We start from the raw sequence: 21,053 nt of genomic DNA on the forward strand, positions 1-21,053 counted from the left end.
GTGAAGGAGAAATGTTCAGTGAGAAAATTTGAAGGCTTGCACAATCTTAAACCAAAACAGTTGATTTATTTTGGAGGATAAATGTTAAATATGCCAAAACACTGTCAGTCAAATTGTCAATCAAATATATTCATGCAGTGAATGCAACCAAATACAAACAACACTATAACATTGGAAGCATTTATTATTATTGTTATTATTATGTATTCAATTATTTATTTGGCATGTGGTGCTTTTTGTATTGTCTAGAACATACATAAGATGAGCATATTATAGCAGCAAAATAGAAGCACAATCATTTGAATGCAGCAAAAGTCAAAAAGCAAAAAACATCTCCCCCTTCCCCCTGGCTAATTTCCGTCGATAACTGGGGACTATGGAAATTGAACTCGCCAAATGCACAGACAGTTCGTTCAAGCACCTCTGATGGATTAGGATCGTATGCAGGTAAAAGGGGAGACGGTGTACGGAGAAAATTATAAACAAGTCACAACGCTGAAACACAAGCCCAAAAACCCGCAAACCACGACTTCTGATTTTTTTTTAAAGCGAGCTCACAAAAAAAGAAACCCCAAAGTCGCTTATAAAAAGCGGAATTGGCAACCCACGCAGTGTTCCAGAAACCAGAATCTCTGATCGCAAGTTCTGTTCTAAATAGCTTTGACAGGTCGTCTTGTTATCAGGAAAACTATGATCTATCTCATAAAAGTCATGGGTTTATTGATTAATAAAACGATATTTAATTATTCAGAACTGAAAATCGTGAAAAGGGTTTGTTGCTTTTGATGTGTGCGTGATCATATGCCATCCGCTCCGAGCTTATGTGCCGGGGCTCAGCCCCGGACAGCCCCGGCCCAATTTAACCCCTGGTCGCAGGCAAGCTGGAGCCTATCCCAGCTGACTATAGGTAAGAGGTAGGGTACACCCCAGACAAGTCACCAGGTCATCGCAGGGCTGACACTTAGAGACAAACAACTATTCACACTCACATTCACACCTGCGGTCAATTTAGAACCACCAATTAGCCTAACCTGCATGTCTTTGGACGGTGGGGGAAACTGGAGCACCAGGGGGAAACCGGAGCACCAGGAGGAAACCCATGCAGACACAGGGAGAACATGCAAACTCTACACAGAAAAGGCCCCATCAGCTACTGGGTTCAAATCCAGAACCTTCTTGCTGTGAGGCAGCAGTGCTAACCATGACACCACTGTGCCGCACATACATATATACACACACAATAAATAAGTAAGTAAATAAATAATTTATATATATATATTGGTACCCCTTATAAAGATAAGTAAGAAGCATTAGAAAAAATCCACCTTTTGGTGAAGTAGGTTCATCTCACGCTGAAAAAAAAGGAAAAATCCAGTCTTTCAATGAAATAAATTTATTCAAAAGGGCGGCACGGTGGTGTAGTGGTTAGCGCTGTCGCCTCACAGCAAGAAGGTCCGGATTCAAGCCCTGTGGCCGACGAGGGCCTTTCTGTGCGGAGTTTGCATGTTCTCCCCATGTCCGCGTGGGTTTCCTCCGGGTGCGCCGGTTTCCCCCACACTCCAAAGACATGCAGGTTAGGTTAACTGGTGACTCTAAATTGACTGTAGGCGTGAGTGTGAATGGTTGTCTGTGTCTATGTGTCAGCCCTGTGATGACCTGGCGACTTGTCCTTGGTGTACCCTGCCTTTCGCCCGTAGTCAGCTGGGATAGGCTCCAGCTTGCCTGCGACCCTGTAGAACAGGATAAAGCGGCTAGAGATAATGAGATGAGATGAGAAATTTATTCAAAGAGAAACAAATCCTGCATCAAGAAAAAATTATTTTCAACAAAAGCACATGCCACAATTATTAGCACCCCAACATTTAATACTTTGTACAACCATTTTTGTGTTTATAGACAAATGCTTCGGATCATTGTCCTGCTGAAATGATGACCCAGTTTTAATTTCCTGGCAGAGGCAGCCAGACTGTGGTATAAAATGTCCTGGTATGTCATGGAGTCCATGATGTCATGCACCCTAACAAGGTTTCCAGGGCCTTTGGAGGAAAAACAGCCTCAAAACCTCACAGAACTTCCACCATATTTTACAGTTGGGGTGAAGTTATTTTCATTATAGCCATCCTTCTTTTTATGACAAACCCACCTTGAGTGTTTATTGCCAAAAAGCTCTGTTTTGGTTACATCAGACCATAGAACATGGTTCCAGTTAAAGGTGTAGTCATGTTTTGCAAAGTTCAGGTTCTTACATTTGTGGGTAAGTTACAGAAAAGGCTTTTCTCTGGCATACCTTCCAAATAACCTGTTGGTATGGAGATGGTGTCTGATGGTGGTTTTGGAGACTTGGAAACCTCAAGATTTTACTTTTTCTTGTAATTCACCAACTGTGATCCTTGGGGATTTTTTTGTTTTGTTTTGTTTTTTGCCTCTCTTACCATCCTCCTCACTGCACATGGGGGTAAAATAAACTTGGGTCCTCTTCCAGGCAAGTTTGTAACAGTTTCATTTGGTGTCCACTTTTGTATTATTGCCCTAACAGTAGAAATGGGCATTTTCACACAAGTATCTATTTTTATAACTATTCCCTGACTTATGAAGGTCAAGACACTTGTCACACTTCTCCCTCATTTGGTTTGTGTGTTCTCTTTTCTTTCCCATGTTACTGGATGACTAAAGGAATTTGACCTCTATGTCACCTCATATTTGTACCCCAGTTAATCAGGAAATCATGGCTTACAGCTTGAACGTTCCTACACACTCCAATCAACTCATACATACAATTTAAATAGGAAACAAGCTTCAGTTACATTGTGTTCACGATAATTTCCTGGGGTGCCAATAATAGTGGCAAGTGTGTTTTTGTTGAAAATAATTATTGTTTGATGAGGGATTTGTTTTTCTCTGAATACATTTATTTCAATTAAAGGTTGAATTTTTGTCATTTTTTCAGTGTGAGATGAAGCTGCTTCACTGTTACGTGGATTTGTTATGTTTGTCAATGCCTTGTAATGCTTTTGCCATTGGCTTGTGCTGCGCTCTCATTGTTTCCAGGTGGCCTATCCTGACTTTCCATGATCGGCTTTCCTATTGGTCTGCTGCAGCCAAGCCCCTATTTAAGGCCGCCCTTGTCAAGATGGCGGGGGCTCTCTCTGGTCGTTCGTTTGGGCAGACGCCGACACACACGTTTTGCACCTTTTTCTAATATTGTTTATTGTGTTAATTGTTGCTTTAGTGTTGTTAGTTCTATTTTTGTTAGTCTTGTTACTTTGTATTCTTCGTTCCGTCCCAGGTGACTACTTTTCTCACGTTATTAGATCAGTTAGTGAGAGCAGGTAAGGTAGTGGACCGGAAGACCACATTTTTCTTTGCATCACGGCGCCTGTGCGGTGATGACTCGCGAGCGAGGGTATACTCTAAAATCTAGTCAGATAAATTGAGGTTTTCTTTTACTTTTTCCTGTATGCTCTGTTGTTAGTCACCTGGTCCTTTTTCTTTAGGGGTTTTTGCTTTTTGTTAATGTGGAACCATCTTTGAAGTAAAACAAAAGCTTTTTCCCCCTAAAGCGTGTCTTTGGTATTTGTTGTAGTGTCCATATTATTTCTTTCAAGGTGGACATTGTAACAATAATAATTATTGTTTGATGAGGGATTTGTTTTTCTCTGAATACATTTATTTCAATTAAAGGTTGAATTTTTGTCATTTTTTCAGTGTGAGATGAAGCTGCTTCACCAAAAGGTGGATTTTTTCCGAATCCTTTTTACTAATCTTTACCATAGTTAACAGAGGGGACTGGTTAGGAAACCCGGCAAACTTCAAAGGCATAACTCTTTGTCATGGTTTAGGCTTGATCATGTGACCCTGAGAGTGCACACTAGTTTATAGACCGACAGAACCGAGCGAGTAGTATTTCAAGCGAGTGATATTTTCCTAGATTTCTTTACTTTAGCAATACTTCATTCAAGTTTCCAGAAATGCCAGGCTGAAATTGTGCGGTTTTTGGTTGTGGTTCTTGCAGAAGAATCAAAGGAATCGGCATTTTTAAGCTGCCGTTGGCAAGCGATGAAGCTCATAAGAAATGGTGAGAGGAATGGCTTGGTGAGCTAAAGAAGACAAGAGAAGTAGACCAAGATTTTAGAGAACAGATCAAAAGGGATACAGTCTACACCTGTGAGAAGCATTTTGCGCCTGAAGATGTCGAAATATGCAAGTATTCAGTTATTGTTTGTTATTGATCAGTGAGTCTCCGTGCACCGGTTTGAGACCATACAACGCTAAGCTTTAGTTGAGCTTCCCTTTACTTTAATTTTTTCTTTCTTTTGAACTATGTTTTCTCAAAATATTCCTTTGTCTTAATTGTTTTTTTCTTTTGCTTTTTTGTAGTTCACGCCGAAAAACTAACAAAAAAGAAACCTATATTTGGCGCTGTGCCTAAGCTGAAAATGCCTAAGAGAAGCCATGAAACCTCTAACAAGCCAGAATGTGCACCAAGACCAGAACGTCCTGTTGTTCAAGAGGTTGTTAAATCATCAAACACTGGCTACTACAAAACATTGCCTGAACTGTCAACGAGTCATGAGTTTGAAATCCCTTGAAGAGAGACCAATGCATTAAAGAATGGCCATAACAAAACAACGAAAGATGTTCAAACAAAGCTTCTGATCTAAAACTACATGAAAACGAGAGTTCGGGTGCAAATGTTTAAAAAAAAAACCTTGATCTTAGGCATGAATTTGTATTTTTGGTTGATATCTAGACAGGGCCGCATTAACCCTTGCCGAGGCCCTGGGCAGACACACCCCCAAGGCCCCACCCCCTCATGTTGTTAACTGGGCTCAGCAAATTCACCCCCTCAGACGTGCCGGTCTAACTAGACACAGAAACTTAAATAATGACAGTGTGGCACAATTAGAAATACTATTGAACGATAAAACTTTATATCCATCAACACCTATTTAATCGAGAAAAAGCAATGGTGAAATAGGCAATTGCATGGTGAAAAAATCCATCAGACATCACGGTTAACAAGCCTGGTTAACTAAAGTTTAGCCTCAAGAAGCCTTTGAATGAGTGAGTCAATGAACAACATGTCAAGAACATAACCTAGGCCTACAACAGTTTCTTTAGTATTCAGAACAAGAACATTCATTTGGTATATAACCGTTCGTTTTCATTTTGGAATCCAGGCGACTTTTAACTTGTGAAAACAAAGAGCGATAACAAAGAAAGAAAAATATCTTGCTTCTCAGAAATAAATCTCAAAATGTTAGGCTATGTGAAACATTTCATCCTTTCACACATGTAATGTCCCAAACAGCAGTGGCACACAGCTTTGCGCATTCAGTTTGACAGCCATGGGTCAACTTACAAGGGCACTTTTCTACTTTTCTGGAAAGTGAAGTCATTAATTAAATCATTTAACTCAAGCTGGCGTAGCGTGTGAAGACATGGTGGACAGTGATCATATTGACAATGACGGGTGATTTATGCGACAGGACAAGGTGGGCTTCCTTACGGGTGGCGAAATGCATCAAAAATGTTATCAATATGATCAAAACTTCTGAAAATATCGTTTCATATTTTCCGATCTCGCTACCTCCGAGGCTCTGGGCAGCTGCCCATGAAGCCCATTAGGATAACGCGTCCTTGTTCCTCTAGAGCACAAGAGATCAAGTTTAGTCTGGGCAGTCGCGTGGCTCAACTTTCGCGCAAATTCACAAATTTCATACTCACATCAACTGAGGTCGTAAAGTGCTCATCTATTTCTTTATTTTCCAATAAAACATCTAAGATAGCATCAAAATCATCTCCAAACAAGAAGAAGTCGTCAGATCCATCCGCCATGTTTATTGTTGCCGAGTTAAAGTGTGCACTCCCGTAGTCAGCTGGGATAGGCTCCAGCTTGCCTGCGACCCCGTAGAAGGATAAAGCGGCTAGAGATAATGAGATGAGACTCTCGTGATGACGTCATGGTACAGGTCAACCTCAAATACGAAACAATAGGACGGTCCTTTGAAGTTTGCCGGGTTTCCTAACCAGTCCCCTCTATTAACTGTCTTTACAAGGGGTGCCAATAATTGTGGAGAACACTGTATATAGCAGTAAAACAGGATGAATATAAGAGTTGGATTGTCAGAGAGTGGGATAAAGAAGTGTGCCTTTCAGCCTCTTCAGACAAGCAATTTCCTTTTTCTGAACACTTCATAGTTTTTTTCCCCTCTCTCCCTGGTTGGTAAAGGTCGGTCTTGATTAGTGTTATTTTTTTACCCCCATATTTAACAACAGGCTTAGTCAGTCGCTTCAGTGAGAGAAAGGGGAGCGAAAAAGCATATCTGCTCATCTATAATGAGGAAAGAGTGCTTTTTCAACAACGCATCTCAGAATTTTTTTTTTGAATGCCAAGCTCTGCAGTCTGCAACCTTTGCCATTTTTGCGTCTCTCTCTCTCGCTGTCTCTCTGTAAACTGACAGAAAGTAGACGGGTTCCATAAATGCCGTCATTATCCGCCAACTCACTCTTTTACATTAGAGTGGGTTGCCATTGTCTCGGTGCGCGTTCACGGGTGCGCGCGTTCCAACTTGTTCATTCGGCTTCAATATTGCAGTCAGTGCGGAGGCGCGCCTGATTGGCACCTGTTGGTGCAAAACTCATTTCTACTGACAGCTAAAGCGTGACTAACAGACCTGTTAGAAATCATTCTCACACAGCAATTTGCGTAGTGATGAATTACAGCTTTCATTTCTGTCCAGCTGAACTTGCAAGGTGTGCCAGAAACTAAAAAGTGCACAGAGCATTAATTCTCATTCGCAGAACTTTTATCAAAGATTCTACAATGAAAAGGGTTCACTGGGTTGTCCCTCCAGGAGAACTTAAAGGAAAAATCCATCCTGAGTGACTTATAATTAACATGTGATCTTCAGTGATGTCCAAGATTTATTTGATAATGAAATTCCTAGTTGAGGGCAGCACGGTGGTGTAGTGGTTAGCAAGAAAGTCCGGGTTCGAGCCCCGTGGCCGGTGAGGGCCTTTCTGTGCAGAGTTTGCATGTTGTCCGCGTGGGTTTCCTCCGGGTGCTCCGGTTTCCCCCACAGTCCAAAGACATGCAGGTTAGGTTAACTGGTGACTCTAAATTGACCGTAGGTGTGAATGAGAGTGTGAATGGTTGTCTGTGTCTATGTGTCAGCCCTGTGATGACCTGGCGACTTATCCAGGGTGTACCCTGCCTTTCGCCCGTAGTCAGCTGGGATAGGCTCCAGCTTGCCTGCGACCCTGTGGAATAGGATAAAGCGGTTAGAGATAATGAGATGAGATGAGATGAGATTCCTAGTTGACTGTTTTGGGCTGAAGATTTTTAGTCACTCTGAACAGTGAACAGTTTCATACTTTTCAACTCCCTGCTAATAGTAGCACCACTACTCATCTCTCCCTGAACAAAGCAATGCAGCAGCACTTTATTCCTCAGTCTGTCCATCTCTCTCACTTTCTCACCTGTACACTCTCCTCAAACAGATCATGTTCCAAAGCTGCAAGTTTCAACCATTATGCTCATCATCTTGTAGATCTCTATGTATCCATCCATTATCTGTAACCGCTTATCCTGTGCAGGGTCACAGGCAAGCTGGAGCCTATCCCAGCTGACTATGGGCGAGAGGTGAGGTACACCCTGGATAAGGCCACGTTTACATTAGACCGTATCTGTCTCGTTTTCTTCGCGGATGCACTGTCCGTTTACATTAAAACGCCGGGAAACGGGAATCCGCCAGGGTCCACGTACGTATTCAATCCAGATCATGTCTGGTCCAGTGCTGTGTAAACATTGAGAATACGCGGATACGCTGTGCTGAGCTCTAGCTGGCGTCGTCATTGGACAACGTCACTGTGACATCCACCTTCCTGATTCGCTGGCGTTGGTCATGTGACGCGACTGCTGAAAAACGGCGCGGACTTCCGCCTTGTATCACCTTTCATTAAAGAGTATAAAAGTATGAAAATACTGCAAATACTGATGTAAATACTGCCCATTGTGTAGTTATGATTGTCTTTAGGCTTGCCATCCTTCCACTTGCAAGTGGTAAGTGACGCGCATGCCCGATATGCACTGGGATCACACACACAGCGGCTCAGTCCCGAATCACTGTTCGTGCGCTTCACTCGCACGCTCTGTGAGCTGCGCAGGGCCGGAGTGCGCACCCTCCAGAGGGCACTCGCTGTTCAGGGCGGAGTGATTTGGAGTGCAGGATGCCTGCGGAGCCGAGTGTATCCGTGTATTGGCGTTGCTGTGTGCACGCGAATCGTGTATTGGCGTTGCTGTGTGCACGCTAATCATTTTAAAAACGTTAATCTGATGATCCGCTGATACGGTCTAATGTAAACCCCACCTAAGTCACCAGGTCATCGCAGGGCTGACACATACCTGTAGAGACAAACAACCATTCACGGTCAACTTAGAGCCACCAATTAGCCTAACCTGCATGTTTTTGGACTGTGGGGGAAACCGGAGCACCCGGAGAAAACCCACACAAACACGGGGAGAACATGCAAAGTCCACACAGAAAGGCCCCCATCAGCCACTGGGCTCGAACCCAGAACCTTCTTGCTATGATGCAACAGTGCTAACCACTACACCACTGTGTCGCCCTGTAGATATCTAACAGCAGTGATTTTCTGCCATAACTCAGTGTAACTCAGTGAACAGTTTCATACTTTTCAACTCCCTGCTAATAGTGGCACTATTATATATGAGATATAATGTCATATATTTCTACTGCATTCTAGAATTGTTGAATGTAGCTGGAAAATGGTTAGTTTGAAAATAAGGTTTTTCTGTTTAGTGTTTGGAATGAATTATATTAAAAATGGACAGCTCCCCTGGTGAAAAATAAATGTGCTAAGTGTACTAAAATTTAGCATACTTTTGTGTACTTGAAGCCACACTAATCATCAATATACTTCAAGTGCGTTTATGATTAGTTAACTTGAGGCATGCTATTTTGGAACAACTAATTTTGTACTAAATATATTTTAATTGTAATTAAATTGTAGAAAAGTGCAACTTGATGTGTATTTAGTGTACTTTTATGTGCTAAATTACACATAACTTTCACTTAAAGTATATTTTAGTATAATAAGTGTAATATAGGCGGCACGGTGGTGTAGTGGTTAGTGCTGTCATCTCACAGCAAGAAGGTCCGGGTTTGAGCCCCGTGGCCGGCGAGAGCCTTTCTGTGCGGAGTTTGCATGTTCTCCCCGTGTCCGCGTGGGTTTCCTCCGGGTGCTCCGGTTTCCCCCACAGTCCAAAGACATGCAGGTTAGGTTAACTGGTGACTCTAAATTGACCATAGGTGTGAGTGTGAATGGTTGTCTGTGTCTATTGGCCCTTTTCCACTACCCTTTTTCAGCTCACTTCAGCTCGCTTCAGCTCACTTCAGCCCGACACGGCTCGCGTTTCGACTACCAAAAACCAGCACGACTCAGCTCATTTCAGCCCCGCTTAGCCCCTAAAACTCGCACCGTTTTGGAGTGGGGCTGAAGCGAGCCAAGCCGTGCCGACTGAGGTTGGGGGCGTGAGCAGACACTCCCCTGTGCACTGATTGGTGAGGAGGAGTGTCCTCACATGCCCACACACGCCCCGCGAGCGCGCTGGGATCTGTAAACACCGCAAACCCGGAAGAAGAATAATTACGAATTACGAGAATTTCTGAAGCCTTATGCGCCTCGCCTCATCTATACGCTCTTGCCAGTATCTGTTGGCATTGTCGGTGACAACAAGCCACAGCACCAAGACCAGCAACACTAACGACTCCATGTCCTCCATGTTTATTGTTTACTATCCGGGTCGTGAGACTACCGCTTAAAAGCTCACTGAATCAGTGACATACAGAGCATCGTGGACGAGTTCGCGGAGCGCAAGGCTCGTCGTATGCCCTTCAAATAATGCGCGCAGTAGGCTATTGATGTTTTATTATGACCCATGTACAGTATGTCGCCTAATGTTTTTTTTTGTTTCTGAGTTACATGTTCGTTTGAATGACTTAATGTACAAAATAACATAGTTGCACCCCGTAGTGTTGAAATTGGTAAACACAGTGCATTCAGTGAGGTTTGCACCGCCCTCCTTTTATTTCTGACTCTTCCTGTCAGCGTTGCAACCTCTGAGCGCTCATTCGTATGCCCTTCAAATAATGTGCGCAGTATAGGCTATTGATGTTTTATTATGAGCCATGTACAGTATCCTAATGTTTTTTGTTTCTGAGTTACATGTTCGTTTGAAGGACTTGATGTACTAAATAACATAGTTGCACCCGGTAGTGTTGAAATTGGTAAACACCGCAGTTGCGGACATTTTGTAGCCTAAAATGATGTTATGATAAGCTTTAATAAAGGGCCCGGTCATTTGCCCCGCCCCCGGCCCGGCTCTGACTTGTTCCGCCACTGTCACTGATGTCACTGTTTGCGCTGCTTAACGACATCACGTGACGTCCACCCACTTTCGCTAACTCCACCCAATGTGTCCACCCACTTCCAGCCAGCACGGTTCAGCGCGGTTGTAGTCGAAATGCAACTCCAACAGCCTCGCTCAGCTCGACTCAGCTCGACTCGGCACGGCACGGCTCAGCCGCGTTTGTAGTGGAAAAGCGGCATATGTGTCAGCCCTGTGATGACCTGGCGACTTGTCCAGGGTGTACCTCGCCCGTAGTCGGCTGGGATAGGCTCCAGCTTGCCTGCGACCCTGTAGAAGGATAAAGCGGCTAGAGATAATGAGATGAGAAGTGTAATATAGTATAATTATTTTAAAGTGTGTTAAAAGTGTTAGCGTGAAAGCGTGATGTTAGTATACTTTTTATATATTTACAAAAAGTACAATTTGTGTAAGTACATTTTCAATATACTATTGAAAATATGAATATACTTTAAATACAATAAAGTACATTTATTTTTCACCAGGGTCATCATCTCTAAAAAGTGAAGCCACCACAGGTCTAGTGCCTTCACAGGCTCTTTGCAGTACCCACTGAACTTTTCTGGATACATGCACCAACACAAACTGTTAACCATATGAAAAACATTTGAAACATAGAGAGCTTTAGTAGGAAAAAGGCCAGTTTAATTACGCTAGCTTAATCGTGCTTGTGCCTATAGCCACCATGATAGCAATATGACAACTCCAATTCAAAAAAGTTGAGACACTGTATAAAACAAATTAAAACAGAATGTGAAGGTTTGCAAATCATGGAAACCTGATATTTCATTGAAAATAGTACAAAGACAACATATCAAACGTTGAAACTGAGAATTTTTTTTAAAAATATATGCTCATTTTAAATTTGCTTCACCACAAACCAATACAAGATACTACATCATGCATCACATGGTGAGCTTTCCCCGTTCACGCAAGGCATTGTGGGATACAAATTTGAAACAAGAGAGAAAAGTGGAGGATGTGAGTTTGCAAAAGAAACATGAAAGATTGACTATAGTAACAAAAAGCGAGAATAAAAGACGTTATGTTGCAAAGGAAAGGAAATGCAGGACCAAACTAATAAATATCGGCAGTCAGCAAGCACCTCGGTGTGATCAGCTGTTCATTTAGTGACAGAACGATGTAACTGTCAGTGCACGGTCAAGATAAAGATGTAGATGGCAAGTAATGCAACACTGTGGATGCCAGCTGCCATAAAACCCAAAAGATGAAGCAGAAGGTAAACCTGTGCTTGCGCACACGGACTTCCTCTGTCTGCTTGACTGTGCAAAGTGAGTGATTTCATGCACATTATTTGCTAGGGAATCCCCTCAAATAACTTCCCAGCCACAGAATGGGCTGTTTTGGTTTGGTTTTTAGATATTACAGAAATAAACATATATTACAGTGACCGAATTTCAGAGGAAATTAAATTTCACCGATTTTATGAAATCAAAAGGCCATCTATCTTTAAATTTTTGCACTGTTTACCCACACAGTCTTCCACAGAGCAGTGGACCCTCCCCATCTTTACTTCTGAGAGACTCAGCCTCTCTGAGATGTTCTTTTTATACCCAATCATGTTACTGACCTGTTGCCAATTAACTAAATTAGTTTTGGGGGTTTGGGTTTTTTTTTTTCAAGCATTAGCATTTTTTTAGAGCGGCACGGTGGTGTAGTGGTTTGCACTGTCGCCTCACAGCAAGAAGGTTTTTGGGTTCGAGTCCAGTGGCCAACAGGGGCCTTTCTGTGTGGAGTTTGCATGTTCTCCTGGTGTGTGCATGGGTTTCCTCTGGGTGCTCCCAGAGGAACAGAGTTCAAAGACATGCAGTTAGGTTAACATGGGATGACCTTGGACTGAAGTGTCCATGAGCAAGGCACCTAACCCCCAACTGCTACCTGGGTGCTGAAGCATAGCTGCCCACTGGTCTGGTGTGTGCTCATTGCTCACTTGTGTGTGTGCATGTGTGTGTTCACTGCTTCAGAGGGGTTAAATGCAGAGGACGAATTTCACTGTGCTTAAGTGTACATGTGACAAATAAAGGCTTCTTCTTCACAACTTTTTCAGTCTTTTGTTGCCCCTTTCCCAACTTTTCTGAAATGTGTTGCTGATATCAAATTCAAAATGAGCATATATTTTTCAAAAAACAATAAAAATTTCTCAGTTTCAACATTTGATATGTTGTCTTTGTACTATTTTCAATGAAATATAGGGTTTCCATGATTTGAAAATCTTCACATTCTGTTTTTACTTATGTTTTACACAGTGTCCCAAATTTTTTGGAATTGGGGTTGTATTTCACAATTAATGACATCCAGCCAGTCAGTGTTCAAAATTTGCACAACAGCCATTTGTTCACCAGTGAACACTAAGTGGTTAGTAGCTTTAAAATTTGTAGGGCCACTGTTGGAACTTTTAGATAAACATTTTTTTTTTCTGACTGTGAATATTAGTATGTGTATGACAAGAGATGTAATTTCATGTAAATCCTACAGAATTCATAAACTACATATGCTGGATCCATTTACAAAGACTGACAGAGATGGAGGAGTTTGGTCTAGTGTGTAACCCAATCCTGATCCATATGTAATTCAAACAGAGGAAGAGTGTCCAAAGCATGACGCACGTTCTTCTTTTAGAGCATGGTTTTAAGAGAGCAGTGGGTTTTATCTACTGTGGTATGTGGGTCTGCTATGCATCTCACTGAATGTAGAATTCTGAAAAGGTTTTATATGCAGAGGGTGAACTTGTGCATGCAAATGTCTTAATGAATACTTTAATCATGCACTGTGTTTGTTGTGAGAAAGACAGAGTGTGTGTGTGTGTGTGTGTGTGAGAGAGAGAGAGAGACTCTGTGTGTGTGTGTGTGTGTGTGTGTGTGGTACGAGACTGAGGGGTGTGGGCTGATTGCAGGCTATTAAGAGTGTCTGCTCATCTGTCCACCCACGTGCCAGCTCTGTGCCATATCTCAGACACCAGGCATGAATGCACAAACATACAAAGAAGTATACACACACCACTCTCTCTCTCTCTCTCTCTCTCTCATGCTCATTGCACATCCATACCATACAGACATGGACCAACATGCATCACCCGAGCCTTTTGCTTTACTTAACAAACACAACGCCTCCTCTTCCACTCTTGTCTCACAGTACATGACAAATGGCTTACATACTGAGACACTCAAAGCATTGCTGAAAAATTTAAACCCCCTCTCTCCAACAGCACATAGAGCTCACACATCTTAAATGCACATAACAACCTGCATTTAGACTCACATACCCGAAGAGCCTTATTGGAACATGCAATAAATGCACTTGATTACAGTTTTTCATTATTTTCCATTTTCTCATTGTGGCAGTGGGAGTGTGGCCGAGCGTCAGTCTGTGAATGGAGGGCGGAGTCAGGGAAGGTGAGTGGTCATATCACTACACCTGTTATCAATTAACATGTGTTTGAGTGTCTCCTTCAGTGACTCCGACGATAAAAGGAGGGTGAGAAGGGGAGGATGGCGCCGAGGGCTTGCTTCTACCTTGTGTGTGTATCTGTGAGAGAGAGTGTCTAAGTTGTGTGCTGTAAAGCAGCAATAAAAGAGAATCAAATCACAAACAACCGCCTGCCGTGCTTCTGTGCTCCACCCACACCAGAGTCTCGCTACAGTGGTGCCGTGACCCAGATGAGTGCAGAAGGGAACGGCCCCATGGAGTCCTCGCCTTTTAAGGAGCTGATCCATGCCCTCGCCACAGCCCAGCAGAACCAGCACCAAGAGCTGGTCGCCCTCTGGAAGGAGCAGGAACAACAGTTTGAAGCCTTGGTGCTGGCCCAACAGGAGGACTGCCAGGCGCTCTGGCACCTGCTCGCGTTGGCGGGGCCCATGACCACCACCGGAGCGGACCCTCCCCACCTCACCTTAACAAAGATGGGTCCGCACAATGACCCGGAAGCCTTCCTCGCGCTCTTCGAGCAGGCAGCAGAGGCATGGGGTTGGCCGGTGGACCAGCACGTGGCGCGCCTCCTTCCCCTGCTGACAGGTGAGGCGCAACTGGCCGCGCTGCAGCTCCCCGGCGACAGCCGACTCGTGTATGCGGACCTTCGAAGAGCCATCCTCCAGCATGTCGGCCGCTCCCCAGAGCAACAATGGCAGCGCTTCCACTCGCTGCGCTTGGAGGAGGTCGGCCGGCCGTTCATGTTTGGGCAGTGACTCCGGGACGCCTGCCAGCAGTGGCTGAGGGCAGACGACTGCGATGCCGAGGGAGTGATCGACCTGGTGATACTGGAGCAATTTGTCACGTGACTTCCGGAAGGAATGGCGGAGTGGGTCCAGTGTCATCACCCGGCGTCGCTGGATCAGGCAATCGAGCTGGCAGAGGACCACATGGCAGCAGTTCCGACGGCAGGACAGCGTGTCTCCTCTTGTTCTCTCTCTTCTCCTTCTCCCTCTGTTTCCTGTCCTCGCCCCATTCCCCCACCACAGAGGCAGGGGCCGGCTCCCCCCGAGCCAGCCCGGCACACCCATGGTGTCCTCCCATTTCCCCCTTCCTTGTCTGTGTCTCCTCCCCCTCAGGTGAGTGATGCCCGTAACACCGGTGCAGAGGGAGAGCCTGGGCCGGTGTGCTGGCGCTGCAGGGAGCTGGGACATCTCCAACATAAGTGCTCCGCGATGGAGGTGGGCATGGTGGTCCAGGTCCCCGATGTGCCAGAAACCGCCCTCGATCAGGCCAGAGCATATCAAATACCGGTAAGTGTCCAAGGGGATACACATCAGGCTTTGGTGGATTCCGGCTGTAACCAGACCTTAATCCACCAAAGCCTGGTGCAAAGTGAGGCATTGGGGAGAGCATGAATGGTGAAGGTGTGTGTGCACGGGGATGTTCACAACTACCCTTTGGTGTCCATCCACATTCTATTTCGAGGGGAAAAATATAGTGTAAAGGCGGCGGTTAACCCTTGTCTCACCTACTCGCTAATTTTGGGGACTGATTGGCCAGGGTTTAAGGAATTAATGACACACATAGTGAAGAGTGGGTCCTGCTAGGGAAAGCCCCGGAGTAGCATTGGTGGGAGAAGCTGTCACAGAGCCGTCTACATCAGCACCGTGTCAGGGCGATACACAGAGTGAGGAGCGCCCCGCCCCTCCTCCCTCTCTCGGGGATTCCCTAGGGGATTTCCCATTAGAGCAGTCACGAGACGGGACTCTGCAGCATGCCGTTGACCAAGTGAGAGTAATCGATGGTCAAATTCTCCAGCCAAATGTGACGCTGGCCTTCCCCTACTTTGCTGTTATTAAGGATAGGCTATACCGAGTGATGCAGGACACTCAAACTGGCAAAGAGATGACACAGTTATTAATTCCAAAGAGCTGCCAGGAATTCATATTCCAAGTGTCTCACTTTAATCCCATGCCCGGACGCTTGGGGCAGGAGAAGACACTAGCCTGAATAATGGCCCGGTTCTATTGGCCAGGGATTCACGGGGATGTCCGTCGGTGGTCTGCGGCGTGCCGCAAATGCCAATTAGTAAATCCCGTGGCCACTCCAAAAGCGCCTTTGCGCCCTCTCCCTTTAATTGAGACCTCGTTTGAAAGAATTGGGATGGATCTCGTCGGGCAATTAGATCAGTCGGCATGGGGATATCGCTTTATTTTAGTCCTGGTAGACTATGCAACGCGATATCCAGAAGCAGTGCCTCTCCGCAATATCTCATCACGCACTATAGCAGAAGCACTCTTCCATTTTATCTCCCAGGTCGGGATTCCAAAAGAAATCCTGACAGACCAAGGCACTACATTCATGTCACGCACACTGCGCGAGCTGTATGGGTTACTGGGGATTAAGCCTATCCGCACTAGCATCTATCACCCACAAACGGATAGCTTAGTAGAACGGTTCAATCAAACTCTCAAAAATATAATTCGGAAGTTTGTAAGCGAAGATGCACGTAATTGGGATAAGTGGCTTGAGCCCCTGTTATTTGCAGTACAAGAGGTCCCACAAGCCTCCACAGGGTTTTCACCGTTTGAATTATTATATGGGCGTAAGCTGCGTGGCATTTTGGATGTGCTACATGAAAATTGGGAGGAGGGGCCTTCACCTAGTAAAAACGAAATTCAATACGTTCTCGACCTGTGTGCCAAACTCCACACACTCACGCACTTAACCCAGGAGAATTTGCGGCAGGCGCAAGAACTTCAAGTCCGACTGTACAACAGGGGCACGCGCCTTAGGTAGTTCACACCGGGAGACAAAGTACTCATGTTACTGCCCACGTCAAGCTCCAAATTGGTCGCCAAGTGGCAAGGGCCCTTCGAGGTCACATGGAGAGTCGGGGGTGTCGACTATGAGGTGAGGCGAACGGACAGGGGTGGGGCATTGCAAGTTTACCACCTCAATCTATTAAAACTTTGGAATGAGGAGGTCCCCGTGGCATTGGTGTCAGTAATTCCGGAGAAGCCGGAGCTGGGGCCGGAGGTTCAAAAAAGAAAATTGACATTGCCTACTGCTCTGGTCCCCTGTGGAGACCACCTGTCCCTTTGCAGAAAGAATTTTCCGATGTGTTTTTGCCCCAGCCTGGCCACACGCACCTCATAGAGCACCACATTGAGATGCCCCCGGGGGTGGTAGTGCATAGTCGCCCTTACCATCTGCCCGAACACATAAAAAAAGGTGGTCCAGGATGAACTTGAAGCCATGCTTGAAATGGGCATAATCAAGGAGTCCCACAGTGACTGGAGCAGCCCAGTGGTCCTAGTCCCCAAGACCGATGGGTCGGTCCGGTTCTGTGTGGACTATTCAAGATTCAAGATTCATTTATTGTCATTCCTTATGCACTAGAGTACACAAAAGAGTGAAGTAATGTCCCCCTAACTTGGTCAATACCACACATAAGTGGGGGCGTCGTGGCTCAGGTGGATAAGGCGCCATACCAAAAATCCAGGGACCCGGGTTTGATTCCGGCCCGAGGTCATTTCCCGGTCCCTCCCCGTCTCTCTCTCCCACTCATTTCCTGTCTCTACACTGTCCTATCCAATAATAAAGCTGAAAAAAGCCCAAAAAAATATCTTTAAAAAAATAATATACCACACATAAGTCACAAATAATCTAAGCTTAAAAGAAGTTATACACAATAAATAACAATTAAAAACACAAGGACAAATAGGGTTAAAATGACAAAATGTAATGGGCAAATCCAGTGCTGTGCCAGAATAAAGTGCAGGTGTAATCAGTCCATAATAATAAATAGAACATGTATAGTATGTTTTCAAAATGGCAATGGAAGGGGGCATAAACCATTCACTATTGTCAATGCTTGTGGGAAAAAACTGTTGAGCATCCTACTGGTTCTAGACGGGAGGCTCTTATACCTTTTCCCAGATGGCAAAAGAGTAAAGAGGTGATGGGAAGGGTGATGGAGGTCTCTGATGATACTGGTGGCCCTCCGGGCACACCGCAGCTTGTAAGTCTCTAGCAAAGAGGGAAGAGGGGCATTGATGATTTTACTTGCCATCTTCACAATTCTGCTCAACTGTTTTTTTTTTTCCTGAGCCTTACAGCTGCCAAACCATGAAATAAGGCCATATGACAGGACAGATTCTACTGTACCTCTGTAGAAAGTAATAAGATGGGTGGTAGAAAGGCCTGCCTTTTTCAGATGGCGGAGAGAATGGAGCCACTGGTGGGCCTTTTTAATGATGGCGGAGGTGTTGGTTGAGAAGGTCAGGTCATCTGCCAGGGGAACACCCAGGAATCTCATCTTCTCAACTCTTTCCACAACAACACCATCAATGATCAGAGGTGTGTGGTAATGTGACATCCTCCTGAAGTCTATCACCATCTCCCGTGTTTTAGTGACATTCAAATGTAGATTATGTGAGCTGCACCATGATGTTAATTCCTCCACCTCCTTCCTATATGCAGACTCATCATCGCCTCTGGCCAGGCCTACCACGGTCATGTCATCGGCAAACTTGATGATGTGATTGGTATCTGAACGTGCAGCACAGTCATGGATGAGCAGGCTGAACAACAGGGGGCTCAAGACACAGCCTTGGGGGGAGTCTGTGCTCACATTGATGGTTTTTGAGATGTAGCTGCCCACCCTGACTCTCTGCTGTCTCTGCGAAAGGAAGTTGAGAACCCAATTACATATGCTAGAAACTAACCCCAGTGACCTCAGCTTCACCACCAACTGTTGGGGGATGATAGTATTAAACGCAGAGCTGAAGTCAATGAAGAGTAGCCTGGCATATGAGTTTCTCTCCTCAAGGCGCGACAAGGTGAGGTGGAGAGCCATAGAAATAGCATCTTCTGTTGAGTGATTAGCCCTATACGCAAACTGCAAGGGATCTAGGTCTGCTGGCAGATGGTGTTTCATATGCTGTAGGACAAACTGCTCAAAACATTTCATAACTAATGGTGTCAGCGCCACAGGACAGTAGTCATTTAGACAGACTGGATTTGACTTTTTAGGCACAGGGATGATGATGGCACTCTTGAGGCAGGTGGGTACAACCCCTTGGCTCAGGGAAATGTTAAAAATGTCTGTTAAGACATCTTTAAGCTGCTCAGCGCATCCCTTCACCACCCGCCCAGATATGTTATCAGGCCTTACCGCCTTATGTGGGTTAACTCGGGCGAAGAGCTTTTCTACCTGGGTAGCTGTCATCTGGAGTGCTTGCTCATTGAAAGTTGGTAGCTGGTAGTTCTGTAACTTACTACTATTCACCTCAAAGAGTGCATAAAAATTGTTAAGTCTGTCCGGTAATGATGGATCATCATGATCAATTTGTGGGGGCGTAGAGTAGTAGTCAGTGATTGTATTAAACCCTTGCCACAAATGTCGTACATCCTTATTGTCCATAAAGTGACTACTGAGCCTCTGCCCATACAGCCTCTTCACCTCCCTTATGCCCCGGGACAAATTTTGTCTTGCCTGTCTATATGCAGTTTCATCCCCAGAATTATAGGCAGCGTTTTGGGCCCACAATAGTGAGCGGATGTCACCAGTCAACCAAGGTTTTTGGTTAACAAGCTGCCTGATGAGTTTCGTTTCTGTAACATCATCTGTACATTTATTTATATAGCCAATTACAGAGTCTGTGTATTCTTGTAAGTCAACTATGTCATCCTTCGTTGCTGCCTCCCTGAATATCTCCCACTGTGTGCTCTCAAAACAGTCCTGCAGAGCAGGTATTGCCTCTGCAGGCCACACTCTGATTTCTCTTACCACAGGTTTATTCTGTTTAACCTTTGGCCTGTATGCAGAAATAAGCATGACCACTAGGTGGTCAGAGTTGCCGATGTGGGGGAGAGCCAGTGCTTTGTAGCAATTCTTAATGTTTGTGTACACATAGTCTAATGTGTTGTTCTCTCTAGTTACACAATCCACATGCTGATAGAACTTTGGTAACACACCTTTAAGACTTGCTTGGTTGAAATCACCGGCAACAGCAATGAGGGAGTCAGGATAGACTGTCTGGAGCTTACTGATGTTGTGATATAGCTCATTCATAGCTTCCTTTACATTAGCACTTGGTGCAACATAAGTTGCCAAGAGGACAACTGCTGACAACTCCCGTGGCGAGTAAAAAGGACGGCACTTCACAATCATGTACTCGATGTTCGGTGAGCAGTGCGTGGAGACCACTTTAGCGTCCTGGCACCACGTATTATTTGTGTACAGCGCCAGGCCTCCTCCCCTCAGTTTACCGGAAGCAGTAGTCCTGTCCGCTCAGTGGAGAGTTAGCCCTTCTAGCTGAACCGCAGCATTGGAAATGTTGTCATTGAGCCACGTCTCAGTGAATACCAAAACACAACAGTCTCTCACGCTGCGCTGTGAAGTTCTCCAGAGTCTGATGTAATCCATCTTATTAGCGAGTGAGCGTACATTAGCTAGCATGATTGTCGGAACTGCTGGCCTGTATGGATTGCCCGCGAGTCTAGCATATACTCCCCCTCATTTCCCCCGTTTCCTCGTCCTGTCGCACCGCTTCCGAATTCGGCTCCTCTCTAATTTATCTCCCGGTGGGGTGGTCGGTGGTATTGGGCCAGTGATGCATTGTAATCCCATTCCACTTACTACTCCCAACCAGTGATTATCAGCAGGATAAGAATGTTTAACTCTGATATCTAATAGAAATTTACGAACATACACTATTCTAGTCATACACAAAGACACAGACGCAGACGCCGGTACTGCCCTACTGATAGAGAGGCCGCCGCAGACGCGGGCCGCGCCGCCATCTTTTTCCAACTTCCACAGGAAGTCAATGCGATGTCTAAATTCGACGCGTACCCAATGCCTCGCATTGATGAGTTGCTTGATCGATTAGGCGCTGCTCATTTTTATTTGACACTGGATTTAATGAAGGGATATTGGCAGATCCCCTTGACTCCTCTATCCCGAGAGAAAACGGCCTTTTCCACACCATTTGGCTTACACCAGTTCGTCACACTTCCTTTTGGGCTGTTTGGGGCACCTGCAACATTCCCGCGGCTTATGGACAGGGTCCTCTGCCCCCACGCCACCTATGCAGCTGCATATCTGGATGACATTATCATCTATAGTAATGACTGGCTGCGGCACCTTGAACACCTCAGGGCC

The sequence above is a fragment of the Neoarius graeffei genome, chromosome 2 (assembly GCF_027579695.1).
Source record: "Neoarius graeffei isolate fNeoGra1 chromosome 2, fNeoGra1.pri, whole genome shotgun sequence".
In the NCBI taxonomy this organism is placed as follows: Eukaryota; Metazoa; Chordata; class Actinopteri; order Siluriformes; family Ariidae; genus Neoarius; species Neoarius graeffei.